This window comes from Oncorhynchus nerka, linkage group LG13 (genome assembly GCF_034236695.1).
Source record: "Oncorhynchus nerka isolate Pitt River linkage group LG13, Oner_Uvic_2.0, whole genome shotgun sequence".
NCBI lineage: Eukaryota > Metazoa > Chordata > Actinopteri > Salmoniformes > Salmonidae > Oncorhynchus > Oncorhynchus nerka.
The window spans coordinates 7,914,928-7,934,945 of record NC_088408.1 but is presented as its reverse complement, the minus strand read 5'-3'; the positions used below and the strand labels follow the sequence as shown (position 1 = coordinate 7,934,945).

Below are 20,018 nucleotides of genomic sequence, written 5' to 3'. Positions count from 1 at the left end.
ACTCCCAACCTCACACTTGAACACCTTTTTATCAATCCTCTCGTCTAAAAACATATACAAGCTCAGATCCCAGTCTTGTTTTCTGCTAACAGTCATGAGCATTAGAACAGACTATGAGGGAGGGGGGGGGGGGTTCCACTACTCTGCCCACTGGCCTTGAAATTCCCTCCAAGCCAAGCTAAAACTACAGGACCTGGTGTTCCTGGAGGAGTTCTGGCCTTGGAATTCCCTCCAAGCCAAGCTAAAACTACAGGACCTGGTGTTCCTGGAGGAGTTCTGGCCTTGGAATTCCCTCCAAGCCAAGCTAAAACTACAGGACCTGGTGTTCCTGGAGGAGTTCTGGCCTTGGAATTCCCTCCAAGCTAAAACTACAGGACCTGGTGACCCTGGAGGAGTTCTGGCCTTGGAATTCCCTCCAAGCTAAAACTACAGGACCTGGTGTCCCTGGAGGAGTTCTGGCCTTGGAATTCCCTCCAAGCCAAGCTAAAACTACAGGACCTGGTGTCCCTGGAGGAGTTCTGGCCTTGGAATTCCCTCCAAGCCAAGCTAAAACTACAGGACCTGGTGTCCCTGGAGGAGTTCTGGCCTTGGAATTCCCTCCACGCCAAGCTAAAACTACAGGACCTGGTGTCCCTGGAGGAGTTATGGCCTTGGAATTCCCTCCACGCCAAGCTAAAACTACAGGACCTGGTGTTCCTGGAGGAGTTCTGGCCTTGGAATTCCCTCCAAGCTAAAACTACAGGACCTGGTGACCCTGGAGGAGTTATGGCCTTGGAATTCCCTCCAAGCCAAGCTAAAACTACAGGACCTGGTGACCCTGGAGGAGTTCTGGCCTTGGAATTCCCTCCAAGCCAAGCTAAAACTACAGGACCTGGTGACCCTGGAGGAGTTCTGGCCTTGAAATTCCCTCCAAGCCAAGCTAAAACTACAGGACCTGGTGACCCTGGAGGAGTGATGGCCTTGGAATTCCCTCCAAGCCAAGCTAAAACTATAGGACCTGGTGTCCCTGGAGGAGTTCTGGCCTTGGAATTCCCTCCAAGCCAAGCTAAAACTACAGGACCTGGTGTCCCTGGAGGAGTTCTGGCCTTGGAATTCCCTCCAAGCTAAAACTACAGGACCTGGTGTCCCTGGAGGAGTTATGGCCTTGGAATTCCCTCCAAGCCAAGCTAAAACTACAGGACCTGGTGACCCTGGAGGAGTTCTGGCCTTGGAATTCCCTCCACGCCAAGCTAAAACTACAGGACCTGGTGACCCTGGAGGAGTTCTGGCCTTGGAATTCCCTACAAGCCAAGTTAAAACTACAGGACCTGGTATCCCTGGAGGAGTTCTGGCCTTGGAATTCCCTCCAAGCTAAAACTACAGGACCTGGTGTCCCTGGAGGAGTTCTGGCCTTGGAATTCCCTCCACGCCAAGCTAAAACTACAGGACCTGGTGACCCTGGAGGAGTTATGGCCTTGGAATTCCCTCCAAGCCAAGCTAAAACTACAGGACCTGGTATCCCTGGAGGAGTTCTGGCCGTGGAATTCCCTCCAAGCTAAAACTACAGGACCTGGTGTCCCTGGAGGAGTTTAAAGGACAAATAGATTAACAGGTTGTTGGTATGTAGTTGGTTCTAGTTGTCGCCCGATGGCACTAGTCGTGTTGCCTTATGGAAGGAAGGATAATGTCTCACTTGAAGCATTTTGAATAGTGATGGGAGACAAAAGCATACAGATACATATTGCAATATAGTTTGTGGATGATATTACATGGATATTTGACTCCCAAGTATACATTTTTTAAATAATAATATACACTACTGTTCAAAACTTTTGGGTCACTTAGAAATGTCTTTGTTTTTAAAAGAAAATCTATTGTTTTGTCCATTTAAAATAGAATCAAATTGATCAGAAATACAGTGTAGACATTGTTAATGTTATAAATGACTATTTCAGCTGGAAACGGCAGATTAAAAAAAAAAAAAACATATATATATATTTTTTAAATTGAATATCTACATAGGCGTACAGAGGCTCATTTTCAGCAACCATCACTCCTGTGTTCCAATGGCACGTTGTGTTAGCTAATCCAAGTTTATCATTTTAAAAGGCTAATTGAGCATTAGAAAACCCTTTTGCAATTATGTTAGCACAGCTGAAAACTGTTGTTCTGATTAAAGAAGCAATAAAACTGGCCTTTAGACTAGTTGAGTATCTGGAGCATCAGCATTTGTGGGTTCGATTACAGGCTCAAAATGGCCAGAAACAAATAACTTTCTTCTGAAATTCGTCATTCTATTCTTGTTCTGAGAAATGCATTTTTTTCCATGTGAGAAATTGCCAACACTGTGTACTACTCCCTTCACAGAAGGGGAGGCCCCGGGGAGGCCCCGGTGCACAACTGAGCAAGAGTACAAGTACATTGGTGTCTAGTTTGAGAAACAGACTGGCAGCTTCATTAAATAGTACCCAGAAAACACCAGTCTCAACGTCAACAGTGAAGAGGTGACTCCAGGATGCTGGTCTTCTAGACAGAGTTGCAAAGAAAAATCCATATCTCAGTATGGCCAATAAAAATAATAGATGAAGATGGGCAAAAGAACACAAACACTGGACAGAGGAACTCTGCCTAGAAGGCCAGCATCCCAGAGTCGTCTCTTCACTGTTGACGTTGAGACTGGTGTTTTGCGGGTACTATTTAATGAAGTTGCTTTCAAAAATAAGGACATTTCTAAGTGACCCCAAACTTTTGAACGGTAGTGTATATCTATTTCATATTTTTCTTTGGTACTGTAGGTAGCGTTACTTTGCACTAGTCGGCTGTACCTGGGTCAAAATTCAGGTATTTTTTTTATCTTATAGCTTATTTAAAAAGAAGACTGAGGTTTACATTTTTATTTCCTCGACTGATGGAAACAGGTTTTCTCATGCTTTTCCTTGTCCTTCTGCAACAGACAGGGTGAACAATATGTTTAACATCAAATTGCAAACAAAATCGCAGTATCAAATCTGAAGACATATAGAATCGTGAGAACTGCGCCTAATTATCTTGGTAATATTGTATCTCGAGGTCCCTGGCAATCCCCCACCCTGATCTTAATACTGGAGTGTCTTTTGACATATATTGCGCTCTGTTTTTTCAGACTTTCGTGTTGTGCATGTTCTTAACTGATATGTTACTTTTATATTGATGTACAGCATGACTGTCTGGTGGCCGTCATGTGACTGTCTGTCTGGTGGCCGTCATGTGACTGTCTGTCTGGTGGCCGTCATGTGACTGTCTGTCTGGTGGACGTCATGTGACTGTCTGTCTGGTGGACGTCATGTGACTGTCTGACTGGTGGACGTCATGTGACTGTCTGTCTGGTGGACGTCATGTGACTGTCTGTCTGGTGGACGTCATGTGACTGTCTGTCTGGAACTGACCTGTTGAGGCTGCTGTCTTGGTCCAGGTCTCTCAGCGAGACTAACCTGGTTAAAGAAAGGTTGAATTAAAACACTGGTTTGGACTTGTTAGGTTTATTGTGATGGTCACAGGACAATATTTTGAGAACCATTGCTTTTTAATGCTTGTTCTAGCAAACCAAGTGTACACTTTTCTATCCCTGGAGCCCTACTCCAGCAAACCAAGAATACACTTTTCTATCCCTGGAGCCCTACTCCAGCAAACCAAGTATACACTTTTCTATCCCTGGAGCCCTACTCCAGCAAACCAAGTATACACTTCTATCCCTGGAGCCCTACTCCAGCAAACCAAGTATACACTTTTCTATCCCTGGAGCCCTACTCCAGCAAACCAAGTATATACTTTTCTATCCCTGGAGCCCTACTCCAGCAAACCAAGTATACACTTTTCTATCCCTGGAGCCCTACTCCAGCAAACCAAGAATACACTTTTCTATCCCTGGAGCCCTACTCCAGCAAACCAAGTATACACTTTTCTATCCCTTGAGCCCTACTCCAGCAAACCAAGTATACACTTTTCTATCCCTGGAGCCCTACTCCAGCAAACCAAGTATACACTTTTCTATCCCTGGAGCCCTACTCCAGCAAACCAAGTATACACTTTTCTATCCCTGGAGCCCTACTCCAGCAAACCAAGTATACACTTTTCTATCCCTGGAGCCCTACTCCAGCAAACCAAGTATACACTTTTCTATCCCTTGAGCCCTACTCCAGCAAACCAAGTATACACTTTTCTATCCCTGGAGTCCTACTCCAGCAAACCAAGTATACACTTTTCTATCCCTGGAGTCCTACTCCAGCAAACCAATGTTGTGGAAATTCTTACACACAAGGACACTCGAAGTCCATCTTAAATGAGTCATTGTTTATTTGTCAGTGTACTGGAGAGGTTCCAACCAACTCAATGCACCATAGTAAACGTCTGTCAGAAAACTCTCCCGGGGCTGTCCCACCAGTTGTCTTATATATCTAACGGTCAAAAGTTTTAGAACACCTACTCATTCAAAGGTTTTTCTATATTTGTACTGTTTTCTACATTGTAGAATAATAGCAAAGACATCAAAACTACTAAATAACACATATGGAATCATGTAGTAACCAAAAAAACAACTCAAAATATATATTTTATATTTGAGTTTCTTCAAATTGCCACCCTTTGCCTTGATGACAGCTTTGCACACTTTTGGCATTTTCTCAACCAGCTTCATGAGGTAGTCACCTGGAATGCATTTCAATTAACAAGTGTGCCTTGTTAAAAGTTCATTTGTGGAATTTCTTTCCTTAATGCGTTTGAGCCAATCAGTTGTGTTGTGACAAGGTAGGGGGAGTATACAGAAGATAGGGCTACCTGGTAAAGTCCTGGTAAAGTCCATATTATGGAAAGAACAGTTCAAATAAGCAAAGAGAAACGACAGTCCATCATGACTTTAAGACATGAAGGTCAGGCAATCCAGAAAATGTCAAGAAGTTTCTTGAAGTGCAGTCGCAAAACCATCAAACGCTATGATGAAACTGTCTCTCACGAGGACCGCCACAGGAAAGGAAGACGTGACGGACCAAGACTGGTTCATACCACGTGAGGGACCGAGACTGGTTCATACCACGTGAGGGACCAAGACTGGTTCATGACGTGAGGGACCATGACTGGTTCATACCACGTGAGGGACCATGACTGGTTCATACCACGTGAGGGACCATGACTGGTTCATACCACGTGAGGGACCATGACTGGTTCATACCACGTGAGGGACCATGACTGGTTCATACCACGTGAGGGACCATGACTGGTTCATACCACGTGAGGGACCATGACTGGTTCATACCACGTGAGGGACCATGACTGGTTCATACCACGTGAGGGACCATGACTGGTTCATACCACGTGAGGGACCATGACTGGTTCATACCACGTGAGGGACCATGACTGGTTCATACCACGTGAGGGACCATGACTGGTTCATACCACGTGAGGGACCATGACTGGTTCATACCACGTGAGGGACCATGACTGGTTCATAGGGACGTGAGGGACCATGACTGGTTCATACCACGTGAGGGACCATGACTGGTTCATACCACGTGAGGGACCGAGACTGGTTCATACCACGTGAGGGACCGAGACTGGTTCATACCACGTGAGGGACCGAGACTGGTTCATACCACGTGAGGGACCGAGACTGGTTCATACCACGTGAGGGACCGAGACTGGTTCATACCACGTGAGGGACCGAGACTGGTTCATACCACGTGAGGGACCGAGACTGGTTCATACCACGTGAGGGACCGAGACTGGTTCATACCACGTGAGGGACCGAGACTGGTTCATACCACGTGAGGGACCGAGACTGGTTCATACCACGTGAGGGACCGAGACTGGTTCATACCACGTGAGGGACCGAGACTGGTTCATACCACGTGAGGGACCGAGACTGGTTCATACCACGTGAGGGACCGAGACTGGTTCATACCACGTGAGGGACCGAGACTGGTTCATACCACGTGAGGGACCGAGACTGGTTCATACCACGTGAGGGACCGAGACTGGTTCATACCACGTGAGGGACCGAGACTGGTTCATACCACGTGAGGGACCGAGACTGGTTCATACCACGTGAGGGACCGAGACTGGTTCATACCACGTGAGGGACCGAGACTGGTTCATACCACGTGAGGGACCGAGACTGGTTCATACCACGTGAGGGACCGAGACTGGTTCATACCACGTGAGGGACCGAGACTGGTTCATGACGTGATGGACAGAGACTGGTTCATACCACGTGAGGGACCGAGACTGGTTCATAGCACGTGAGGGACCGAGACTGGTTCATACCACGTGAGGGACCGAGACTGGTTCATGACGTGATGGACAGAGACTGGTTCATACCACGTGAGGGACCGAGACTGGTTCATACCACGTGAGGGACCGAGACTGGTTCATACCACGTGAGGGACCGAGACTGGTTCATACCACGTGAGGGACCGAGGCTGGTTCATACCACGTGAGGGACCGAGACTGGTTCATAGCACGTGATGGACCGAGACTGGTTCATAGCACGTGAGGGACCGAGACTGGTTCATAGCACGTGAGGGACCGAGACTGGTTCATAGCACGTGAGGGACCGAGACTGGTTCATAGCACGTGAGGGACCGAGACTGGTTCATAGCACGTGAGGGACCGAGACTGGTTCATAGCACGTGAGGGACCGAGACTGGTTCATAGCACGTGAGGGACCGAGACTGGTTCATAGCACGTGAGGGACCGAGACTGGTTCATAGCACGTGAGGGACCGAGACTGGTTCATAGCACGTGAGGGACCGAGACTGGTTCATAGCACGTGAGGGACAGAGACTGGTTCATAGCACGTGAGGGACAAAGACTGGCTCATAGCATGTGAGGGACCGAGACCTCTTTCTTCCTTCTAAGCTGAGATCTTGAAACTGAGATATCTTTCTTTTGTTCTCAAAACAAGGTTGTTCGTTCTCAAAACAACATCTGGTCGTCCTGCCAGCTACTGATACGTGTGAATTGTCAGTCAGCCACTTGCAAGTCAGCCACTTGCAAGAACATAGAAATTGGTTTATAGAACAGCACATAAATAGAATATAGAAGTTAGTTATAAGAATAGCTCAAACATTACAATTTCCCTTACACCAAGTACACACTTTTATACACCTTATCTCACCTCCCAGGTTGGTGCAGAGGCGTCGTGGGACTCTACGGTACATAACTGTCCCCAGCTGAGTCGCAGTGCGTCAGCTGACCTCAGGGTGTACCTGATCGTCAGGGTCGTAGTTCAGCTCTCTCACCCTGCTAACATGCACCTGGTCCTCCGAAAACGAATCTGTGTCAACCTAGCTGGACGACAGGTAGGAAGGGAGAGACACACACACACACACACACACACCGGACTACAGGTCAGAAACCTGCTCAGTAAGTTGCTCCTCCTGTAAAATACAGCTGTACATGTTTTTTAGCATTCATTTAAAAATATTCTTTATTCATTTCTGGGTATAATTATTAGTATCCAGCCTATAGCAATGGTTTTGTATGATGTAACGACATTGGCTATAGTTGGGTTTTAATATCATGGTAATATATCAGGGTTGGAGTCAGAGTCTGTTGAAGAGGATGTCTCATCGCAGCACCATCCCTGGTTGTGGAGTCACCTTCGAGATCGTCTCCAACATCCCTGGGGTGAGCGAGGAACTATCGGTGCCAACATGACACGCATAAGCTATTCTATCTCAGTTTGCCAATCTCTGTATGCAATATCTATGGCAGTGAGCTGACCAGTCCCTCTGCTTGTGAGCTGACCAGTCCCTCTGCTTGTGAGCTGACCAGTCCCTCTGCTAGTGAGCTGACCAGTCCCTCTGCTAGTGAGCTGACCAGTCCCTCTGCTAGTGAGCTGACCAGTCCCTCTGCTAGTGAGCTGACCAGTCCCTCTGCTAGTGAGCTGACCAGTCCCTCTGCTAGTGAGCTGACCAGTCTCTCTGCTAGTGAGCTGACCAGTCTCTCTGCTAGTTAGCTGACCAGTCCCTTTGCTAGTTAGCTGACCAGTCCCTCTGCTAGTGAGCTGACCAGTCTCTCTGCCAGTGAGCTGACCAGTCCCTCTGCTAGTGAGCTGACCAGTCTCTCTGCTAGTGAGCTGACCAGTCTCTCTGCTAGTTAGCTGACCAGTCTCTCTGCTAGTTAGCTGACCAGTCTCTCTGCTAGTTAGCTGACCAGTCTCTCTGCTAGTTAGCTGACCAGTCCCTTTGCTAGTTAGCTGACCAGTCCCTCTGCTAGTGAGCTGACCAGTCTCTCTGCCAGTGAGCTGACCAGTCTCTCTGCCAGTGAGCTGACCAGTCTCTCTGCCAGTGAGCTGACCAGTCTCTCTGCCAGTGAGCTGACCAGTCTCTCTGCCAGTGAGCTGACCAGTCTCTCTGCCAGTGAGCTGACCAGTGATTTCTTAAGTGCTAGTTTTACTGGAAGTGGTCCTCTCAGGAAGAAAGACTGTGGTTTGCAGGTCCCTGACACATGAAGGACCATAGCTTGCGGATCTCTCTTCCAAAAGGCCAACGCTGATCTAAGTCTCCTCCTCCTCCTCCAGCATGTCCAGGGTCCAGAGGACAGAGAGATGCTGGCCAGACTAGCAGCCAGTGTTGATGTTCAGGATGTCCAGTCAGGGGACAGTGAGGCTGCCATAGAGAAGTACCTCCGCAGTGTCCTGGCTGTAGAGAATATACTCACCCTGGACCGACTACGACAGGTCCACATGCACACACACAGACAACATGCACACACACAGACAACATGCACACACACACACAGACAACATGCACACACACAGACAACATGCACACACACAGACAACACGCACACACACAATAGTACATATACTCAACTATTACGTAACATAAACCGTGTGTCTGTGTCTGTCTGTGTCTTTGTGTGTCTGTGTGTCTTTGTGTGTCTGTGTCTTTGTCTGTCTTTGTGTGTCTGTGTCTGTCTTTGTCTTTGTGTGTCTTTGTCTGTCTGTCTGTGTCTTTGTCTGTCTGTGTCTTTGTGTCTTTGTGTGTCTGGGTCTGTGTGTGTCTGTCTGTGCAGGAAGTAGCAGTAAAGGAGAAGTTGTCTGTCAAGGCCAAGTCTCCAAGTCGTGCTCTCAGCTCTCCTAACGTGAACCGGGTAAGAATCTACATCACATGGTCTCCCTATCGTTCACTGATTACTCCAACCCATAACATCCTGCCTGTAACTGATTGGTCAACTGAGGCGTTCAAATCAAATGTATTTTATAAAGCCCTTTTTTACATCAGATGATGTCTCAAAGTGCTTTACAGAAACCCAGCCTAAAACCCCAAAACAGCAAGCGATGCAGGTGTAGAAACCCAGCCTAAAACCCCAAACAGCAAGCGATGCAGATGATGTCACAAAGTGCTTTACAGAAACCCAGCCTAAAACCCCAAACAGCAAACAATGCAGATGATGTCACAAAGTGCTGTACAGAAACCCAGCCTAAAACCCCAAACAGCAAACAATGTAGATGATGTCACAAAGTGCTGTACAGAAACCCAGCCTAAAACCCCAAACAGCAAACAATGTAGATGATGTCACAAAGTGCTGTACAGAAACATTTACATTTACATTACATTTAAGTCATTTAGCAGACGCTCTTATCCAGAGCGACTTACAAATTGGTGCGTTCACCTTAAGACATCCAGTGGAACAGCCACTTTACAATAGTGCATCTAAATCTTTTAAGGGGGGGGAGGTGAGAAGGATTACTTTATCCTATCCTAGGTATTCCTGAAAGAGGTGAGGTTTCAGGTGTCTCCGGAAGGTGGTGATTGACTCCGCTGTCCTGGCGTTGTGAGGGAGTTTGTTCCACCATTGGGGGGCCAGAGCAGCGAACAGTTTTGACTGGGCTGCGCGGGAACTGTACTTCCTCAGTGGTAGGGAGGCGAGCAGGTCAGAGGTGGATGAACGCAGTGCCCTTGTTTGGGTGTAGGGCCTGATCAGAGCCTGGAGGTACTGAGGTGCCGTTCCCCTCACAGCTCCGTAGGCAAGCACCATGGTCTTGTAGCGGATGCGAGCTTCAACTGGAAGCCTAAAACCCCAAAACAGCAAGCGATGCAGGTGTAGAAACCCAGCTTAAAACCCCCAAAACAGCAAGCGATGCAGGTGTAGAAACCCAGCCTAAAACCCCCAAAACAGCAAGCGATGCAGGTGTAGAAACCCAGCCTAAAACCCCCAAAACAGCAAACAACGCAGATGATGTCACAAAGTGCTTTACAGAAACCCAGCCTAAAACCCCAAACAGCAAACAATGCAGATGATGTCACAAAGTGCTGTACAGAAACCCAGCCTAAAACCCCAAACAGCAAACAATGCAGATGATGTCACAAAGTGCTGTACAGAAACCCAGCCTAAAACCCCAAAACAGCAAGCGATGCAGGTGTAGAAGCACCTGCATAAGCTATTCTCATCAATTATTCCATGCCTATTTCTAGAAAATATTAACTTATTTTATAATTTTTTGTCTTTAGTTAGTTAGTTAGTTAGTTAACCAGTAACACCTACGACAGCCTGTCCTTGTAACATGTTCCATACTGATCTCACTCTGGTTTCAACCACCTTAGCAGACAGGATCTGTCCTCCAATCACAGGCTAGATGACAACAAGGTGAGACTTCCTTATTGTTCTCAATGACTTACCTTGATAAATGTGTTTTTATTGAGTTTGAATATTTATTTTTTACAGGGACAGTGCACATTAATCAACGTTTCAGTAAAAGTGCCGGTTTTACCCAGCCGGCTAATTTTCAACCGCAGTCCCTGGGCAGGTTATTAAAAACAATTACAATATAGACAATCATTGAGCAGTGAGCACACACAGAGCAACATAGGACAAGCAAGAAGTAGCATACACACAGAGCAACATAGGACAAGCAAGACGTAGCATACAGACAGAGCAACATAGAACAAAAAGCAGCAAGACAAATTTCATAAAAGCAACAAAGTGTTTCCACACCTCACAAGCTACAGACAACATGGAAAGCGGCAACACACAGCTAGGGACCATGATCACAAATCTGATTGACCTTTAGCCATGTCTTCATGCATTTTGTGAAAGTGTGATATGTGGTAGAGTTGTGTGTCTGATGGCAGTGTATTCCAGACATGGGAAACTCTCACAGAGAATGCAGATTTACTAAAGGTGCTTATCCTTAAGGGAACTATACAGTCACCTCTCATTAGGGGTTCACAGCAAAGCTATAGTTATTCTCTAGTTTAATCATTTTTGTTGACATGGTCAAATAACTCGAGGATAGATTGGTAACTTATTTTTTCTAACTTGACACACAGAAACTGGTGGCCATGAATAACTTTGGTCTAAAATAATGGCACTGATTCGGGCCTATTATACAAGCTGAATTGGGCTGCTGTTCTGTTCTGCCAAAACTATTGTCGACCCCTGCTGTATTCTATTCTAGTGGGGATAGGGGGGGGCAATTTCATCTCGCCTAGGGCGGCAGAAAGTACAGGACTGTTCCGCCGCCCTACATTTTTCGGATGTGTGTGCACACGAGGTCCCGTATTGGGAAGAAATTCAATTGACTTTCACCCCGCTTATCAAATAGTCCCTAAAGAGTTTGAGAAAATAACACTGATGCATTCAGCTGTGTGAATATAAAGTCACTGCATCCTTAGATGACTGCACCAGACCAGTTGGTGGCGCTATAGAGTTCATTGACCCCAGATCAGTTGGTGGCGCTATAGAGATCATTGACCCCAGATCAGTTGGTAGCGCTATAGAGATCATTGACCCCAGATCAGTTGGTGGCGCTATAGAGGTCATTGACCCCAGACCAGTTGGTGGCTCTATAGAGCTCATTGACCCCAGATCAGTTGGTGGCGCTGTAGAGATCATTGACCCCAGACCAGTTGGTGGCGCTGTAGAGATCATTGACCCCAGACCAGTTGGTGGCGCTGTAGAGATCATTGACCCCAGACCAGTTGGTGGCGCTGTAGAGATCATTGACCCCAGACCAGTTGGTGGCGCTATAGAGATCATTGACCCCAGACCAGTTGGTGGCGCTGTAGAGATAATTAACCACAGACCAGTTGGTGGCGCTGTAGAGCTCATTGACCCCAGATCAGTTGGTGGTGCTATAGAGGTCATTGACCCCAGACCAGTTGGTGGCGCTATAGAGCTCATTGACCCCAGATCAGTTGGTGGCGCTATAGAGCTCATTGACCCCAGACCAGTTGGTGGCGTTATAGGATACCAGAGCATTAACTCTTGGTCAAGTGGACTTTGTCTCATGCAAATTAATGTTAGGTTTATATTATGCAAACGAACAATGTGAAATAGTTCCTACATTATAGTACTTGTTTTGTTATCCAACTGATCTTGTGTCCTTTTTGTCATTCTGTGAACAACTGTTCAATGCTGCTCGCAGCTATATTTTCAGTTTGAAATGCATATAGACGTCCCCATGCACACAGCCCATATTTTCAGCCCCTAGTTTCACCTATAGTTTCATTTGACTATGAAGCAGAATTGACAACATAAGATAAACAGTTTGAACAATTACAACAATACAGTAAAAAATATCTAAGAATATATGTAGATAATGTCTGCTTCTCGTCTCCTCAGGGCTGGTCAGAGAGTAACCAGGACCTGTCAGTGTTCTCTCCACCGTCCAACTCCAGACGCCCCCTGCCTAGCTCCGCTCCGCCTCTGGCCCAGAACATCCACCCTGAGACGAGTGAGAACAACCAACAATGCCTCTGTTACGTCAGGGCTAATGATCGCTACCGCTAACCTTTTCTTCATTTAGAACTGTTACTAGTGCTGCTCATCTGTTGGTTCATCTATCAGATCTGTCTTCTGTTTCTGTGGTTTCATCTGTTGGGTTAATCTATCAGATCTGTCCTCTGTTTCTGTGGTTTCATTCTGTTGGTTAATCTATCAGATCTGTCTTCTGTTTCTGTGGTTTCATCTGTTGGTTCATCTATCAGATCTGTCTTCTGTTTCTATGGTTTCAATCTATCAGATCTGTCTTCTGTTTCTGTGGTTTCAATCTATCAGATCTGTCTTCTGTTTCTGTGGTTTCAATCTATCAGATCTGTCTTCTGTTTCTGTGGTTTCAATCTATCAGATCTGTCTTCTGTTTCTGTGGTTTCAATCTATCAGATCTGTCTTCTGTTTCTGTGGTTTCAATCTATCAGATCTGTCTTCTGTTTCTGTGGTTTCAATCTATCAGATCTGTCTTCTGTTTCTGTGGTTTCAATCTATCAGATCTGTCTTCTGTTTCTATGGTTTCAATCTATCAGATCTGTCTTCTGTTTCTATGGTTTCAATCTATCAGATCTGTCTTCTGTTTCTGTGGTTTCAATCTATCAGATCTGTCTTCTGTTTCTGTGGTTTCAATCTATCAGATCTGTCTTCTGTTTCTGTGGTTTCAATCTATCAGATCTGTCTTCTGTTTCTATGGTTTCAATCTATCAGATCTGTCTTCTGTTTCTATGGTTTCAATCTATCAGATCTGTCTTCTGTTTCTATGGTTTCAATCTATCAGATCTGTCTTCTGTTTCTATGGTTTCAATCTATCAGATCTGTCTTCTGTTTCTATGGTTTCAATCTATCAGATCTGTCTTCTGTTTCTATGGTTTCAATCTATCAGATCTGTCTTCTGTTTCTGTGGTTTCAATCTATCAGATCTGTCTTCTGTTTCTGTGGTTTCAATCTATCAGATCTGTCTTCTGTTTCTATGGTTTCAATCTATCAGATCTGTCTTCTGTTTCTATGGTTTCAATCTATCAGATCTGTCTTCTGTTTCTATGGTTTCAATCTATCAGATCTGTCTTCTGTTTCTTTCTTTTCCTCTTATTTCTTCATCTTTCTTTTCTCCTTTATATTTTCCTCCTCTTATTCCACTTCTTCCTCTTCTTCCTCGTCCTCCTCATCCCTCCCCGTACATCCTTCCTCCTCGTCCTCCCTTCTCGTACCCTCTTCTTCCTCTTCCTCCTCGTCCTCCTCATCCCTCCCCGTACATCCTTCCTCCTCGTCCTCCCTTCTCGTACCCTCTTCTTCCTCTTCGTCCTCTTCCTTCTCATCCCTTCCCGTACCTCCTTCCTCCTCGTCCTCCCTTCTCGTACCCTCCTCCTCCTTCTCGTACCCTCCTCCTCCTTCTCTTCTTTCTATTCCTCCCTCCCTCTTTCCTCTGCTTACCCTCTCCAGGTCTCTCACGGTATGCTACTGCTACCTCTTATTTCTCCCCAGTCAAGGCTCTGGTTCCTCCTGTCCCTAAACTGCTAAAGTCCCTGTTCCCAACCAGGGAGGAGAAGAGAGACCTGACCCATGTTCCACAGCAGGTAAAGTAGTAAACTAATAACACTACTGATCTCTGGTCAGTTCATAGACCAGACCCCTATCTGCCAGCAAGTATTTACACTACTGCTGAACATATTTGCAAAATATAATTAATTGAAAAGGACAAATTATTATTCTGGGAGGTAGATGTTCAGTCTTCCCTGTCCTCAGTTTTTCTCCACAGAACAAAGGAACAGGATGCCTAGATCAGCGGCTGGAATCTGTATACTGTCCCTATATCAGAGGCTGGAATCTGTATACTGTCCCTAGATCAGCGGCTGGAATCTGTATACTGTCCCTAGATCAGTGGCTGGAATCTGTATACTGTCCCTAGATCAGTGGCTGGAATCTGTATACTGTCCCTAGATCAGTGGCTGGAATCTGTATACTGTCCCTAGATCAGTGGCTGGAATCTGTATACTGTCCCTAGATCAGCGGCTGGAATCTGTATACTGTCCCTAGATCAGCGGCTGGAATCTGTATACTGTCCCTAGATCAGCGGCTGGAATCTATATACTGTCCCTAGATCAGCGGCTGGAAGAGAACTTGAGCCTGTTTTCTGTAATGACATCTATGATTGATTGAACTGTCATATACTCTGTGAAACATCTCTGATTAAACTTGTAACATATGTTCTCATCTTTAGCCTCTCCCTCAGAGCCTACCTCGCATTGTAGTGCAGTCCGCAAGTGTTGAAGAGGACTTGGATACAAAACTTAGTCGTCACTTGGTAAGTTACCGTACTTGATCGTCTGTCCCTAGTAAGTATTGAGAATAATATGGTAATATGTTCGTCACCATTCATTACTTGTCTGTTTGGTTAATTCCACAGGTTCCCATTGGGGTAATCATCCACCCAAAGTGCCAATCAGAGGCTGGGAAAACCATGCCCCTCCCACCGGCTATCGTCCCTCCACTCATCCCTGAGATAGAAGACCCCTTCCCCAGTCCGGTCAGCGAGGCATCCAGTGGCTACATGTCCACCAGCGTCTCCACGGCAACCCTATCAGAGGCTTACCTGATTTGTGGGGACCTCGGTCTGTCAGCCAATCTCAATCCAGATGGCTTTGAGGTGACGCACAGGTCGTTCGAGTCCGACATCGGTCGGTGTCTTCATCAGGAGTCTAACATGGCCGACCAGGAGGAAGAGAGGGCCACTGCTACTGACCTGGAGGCTTCAGAGAAACCGAGGACTGATACTAGTTCTCCCCAGGCAGACAGGACTGATATTGATACACTACGAGCAGACTCTTCTCTCCCATTGGAACCACATGGAACCTCCGCAGAACCTCTTCTCATATCAAAACCCTATAAATCCTCAGGAGAACCTGAAGATATGATTCCACCAGAGTCACTGACACACAAGTTTACACAAGAATACTACAGACTACTACCGTGTGAAGAATCAATCCAACCAGAGTCACTGACACCGTCTACACAAGAACAGTCTGTAGTATCTAATGAGTCTGAACCACCAGTCCAGCCAGTCAAGTCTGTACAAGAACAACTGAGACAGTCTTCACCAGACAAGTCAACAAAAAAACTGTCTGTAGTATTAGACCAGTCAGAACCACCAGTCCACATTAAAGACCCAGTCCAGTTAGAAGAACCACCAGTGGAGCCAAAGCCACCTCGGAAACAGCGTGAGGCAACAGCTGAGTCAGCACCTCTAGACCAGCTAGCACCTCTAGACCAGCTAGCACCTCTAGACCAGCTAGCACCTCTAGACCAGCTAGCACCGGCAGACCAGCTAGCACCGGCAGACCAGCTAGCACCGGCAGACCAGCCTGAACCTGCATTTACCCCTGTAAAGTCTCTGGTTGTCGAGCTTGCACCTAGCCAGCCAGCCCTAGCTCCAGCCCTAGCTCCAGCCCTAGCCCCAGCCCTAGCTCCAGCCCTAGCTCCAGCCCCAGCCCTAGCTCCAGCCCTAGCTCCAGCCCTAGCTCCAGCCCTAGCTCCAGCCCCAACCCTGGCTTCAGCTCCAATCACGGCCGTAACTCCTGCTCCTGTCCCACCCAAAGCCCCTCTCCTAACCACTGTCCCAACCCTTCTTCCAGCACTAGTTGTCAAACCTCCCAGTAGCTCGGCAGCAAACCCATTCAAGATTCAGAAAGTAAAGACGTCTGATCTGAAGTCCTTCCATCCTATCGTAAATGAGGATGAGAGCCAGGCCAGGAACAGTGGTCTTGGTGCTGATCTCTCTCTTCCTCTTGATATCCTCTCTGACTCAGACGAAGGAGTCACTGACACAGCCACAGAGGTGCCTGACTGGCTGAAGGAGGGGGAGTTTGTGACTGTAGGAACGAATAAAAGTGGCACCGTGCGCTACGTGGGACCTACGGATTTCGCAGACGGAACCTGGGTTGGGGTGGAGCTGGACTTACCTGCGGGTAGGTAGAAGAAGTTTACCATGTGATGTGTTCTGATTTGTATTTATTTTTAACTTTACGATTCTGCTGTAGTTCTTGTGATGGCTAGCTAAGTATTGTATGTGTGTGATATATTTAGAGTAAATTAACATAAAAAACGTTGATGTCTCACTGGCTCTTTCTCTATCCAGGGAAAAACGACGGGTCTGTGGGTGGAAAGCACTACTTCCACTGTAACCCTGGTTACGGGGTGTTGGTGCGTCCTGATAGGGTGAGCCGTGGAGGAGTCGGGGGCGGGGCTAAGGAGAAGCGGCGACAGCAGCAGAAGCGTCGCAGTGCTAACCTATCAGGGTCCAGCCCTAACCTGGCTGCCCTCACTGCCCTGGCCAAGGGAGATGGGACTGGGGCCAGTCGCAAAGGAGACAACCGTAAATCCTGGAACAGCTGAGAGGAGAGTGTAGCAAGGTTGGGGTCAATTTCATTTCAATTCAGTCAATTCAAGAAGGAAACTGGAGTTGCAATTTAAATTTCCCCTGAACACTTCTCTAGAGATGCATTGAGGAACATTTGAAATTCGAATTTCAGTTTACTTTCCGATTTTTGCTGGAATTGAAACGAGATTGACCCCAACCTGGTGGGTACTAGACACTACGCAACGCCACAACCAACTAGTAGAGGTGCAACCCGAAAACCACAGCAACATATCAAGACATAAGAGGTGCACCGTTTTGTCGTTTTAAATGTTCAGTCACCTATGGACAGGTGGAGGAGAGGCCCAGTTCATGGTGCTGGCTGCATCAAGGAGTACGATTAGGTTACCCCCTAGTCACTGATCTTGGGTCAGTTTGACTTTTTCCCCACTCATGGATAAGGTTAGTATTGGGGGGAGGGGATGCAGATTCTAGATCTGTACCTAGGGGTAACTTCATCCCGGAGCCAGTTTTGTGAAGTTGCCCCGAGTCACTGATCTTGGGTCAGTTTAGCATTTTCCTCACTAATGGTTTGGGGGAGGAGGGTGATCCTATATCTTGGTTAATCTAGGGCAGGGGTGTCAAACTCATTCCATGGAGTTTTTTTGTTTGTTTTTCCTTTCTATTATTAAGACTAAGACAACCAGGTGAGGGAGTTCCTTACTAATCAGTGACCTTAAAGCAAGAAACACACAGAGAATCTGACTGTCCATAGACTGCCGATGGGTACTTATAACAGTGGGAGGCCGTTCCTTCTCTTGCTAGAACAAAAGAGGTACCTGTTGCATGCCGACCCATCATATCAACGAACCTACCAATTCTATTTGTGGAATCGCAATGCTCGTCAGTGGCCAACAATTTGACTTTGAACCAATCAGAGAGCACCAACCCCCAAGTGGGAGAGCCAATAAAAAAAATAGGGCATTTTCTCCATACGTCCACGAATGAGCCAGTCACACTTCATATGCAATGTTAGGCTATGAGAAGGTAGCTAGCTAAGTGCACACACAACACTAAATACTTCCTCCAAACAAGCTTACCACTGTAGCTAGTATTGACATTATAATTCAATCATAATGGATTAGCTAGTTTCCATGAAACTGTGTTAGCTGCTGAGTTAGTGCAGTGTCCTTAGCTTTAGCTATGTTATGCTAGCAAGCTAAACATTTGGCTAGGGACTGGCAGTATGGGATTATGGAGAGTTATTTAAATGGTTTCTTTGTCATCTTGCTAGGTAGTTATCTAGCTGTGGCCTTCTGGTTAGTATCAACAAAGGCTTTCTACTAGGCTTGGGTGATATAACTTATATCGGGGTATTTTCGAAATAGCGTTGGTATGATTTTCAATACAAATGGTTTGCTAACTTGCCAGCTAAGTTGCTAGACGTCAAGGTCACACTTCTTCTTGTTTACAGCAGAACCATTCAATCCCCTCCTGGGTGGATCAAGATACCTGTTGCCTAAATTGTTTTGAGCATTTAAAAAAAAAAAGTGTGTTTTTTATGGCGCCCCCTTGTGTGCACATTCGGTAATACTGTATACCCTGGTATGGTACAGAAACGGTATGAACCTCTGGATACTTCCCGACCCTACTTTCTACGAAATAGCAACATTAGCACAGATAGCTTGGAATCTAGACCATAGGCAATGGCATTGCCAAACGACGCTACTGCCACCTTCTGGTTTGGAGTATGTTAACAAGGCTGAGTGGCTGACGACTTCAAAGGTCTTTGCTGTGTGAACACAAACCAGAGATTGACTGCCGCACTGTTCGGAGGTGCTAAGTACTGTCAGGCAAACGTTTGACAAGCCTACCGCTGTTTCTTAGCTTAGCTGTGTCTTCGCTTTAATTCATCAATCCAGTACAAGGGAGGCGGCGAAAACTTGCACACACTCGGCACTCTTTGGAATGAGTTTGACACATGGCAGGGGTTCTCAAAGTAGGATCTGCGGACTACTGCAGGGGGTCTGCTGCTAGAACTTTTTATTTTTTTGTACTTTTTTTGGGGGGATATTACGAACAAAAGATTGAACAACTTTTGGCCAAGGTATCCGCGGAATAAGTTTAATGTGTTAAATTACTACTATTACATTGTATTGTATTAATGTTCTTGACCTTGGAGGCTCACAGTACTCCACCAATTATCTTTTTTTTTTTTTTTTTTTACATAAATGCACTGTGATTCAAGTTCTAAAATGGCAAAGTCTTTACCTCATGGCAAAATGTGCAGAATTCCAGGATGATAGTTTTAAAACTGCAACGTTTTCTCTCCGATGCCAAGAGGCGGGCCTTTTTTAAATGTTTTTTCTTCGGGCACTCGACTTGTTTCGTTCAGCCTTTGCACTGCAGACGGCATAGTAAAACGCCTTGTAGGCTGTTTTTAACACACTGGAGATGTCTTCTGATTATGAGCGGATCCTTGTTGAATTTTCTATCACAAAAGGGGTCCCAGGCCCCAAACAGTTTGAGAACCCCTGACCAAGGGGGGAAACTTCACCTCCAGAGCTTTCTTTCATATCATCTGAATGTATTTTTTTCGTCTGATTGGGTCTCTCAGGTTCTCAAATAACACGTGCCATATTTTATTTACCAGGGTTGCGATCAATTCCATTTCAATTCAGGAAATACACAAATTCCAATTCTATTCAATGCTTTTCAATTAGGAATTTGGTTTACTTTCTGAATTGACTGAAATTGAAATGGAATTTGCCCCAACCCTGGTTATTACAACAGTGTGGCAGAACAATATGATATCATGATCTGTTTTTAGCTAACAGGAAATATTCTGTGTATTAACTTTACTTCAACTGTTTGATTGGATCATTTTATGTTTGGATGTTATGTTATCAAGTTTTGGGATAGTGTGGGACAGGTAGAA

General features: G+C 46.1%; 1 pseudogene; it reads left to right on the top strand.

The window, feature by feature from the left end:
* Positions 1-19,145, top strand: part of LOC115140369 (kinesin-like protein KIF13B) — a 98,925-nt pseudogene extending 79,780 nt beyond the window's left edge.
* Positions 19,146-20,018: the final 873 nt, after the last annotated feature.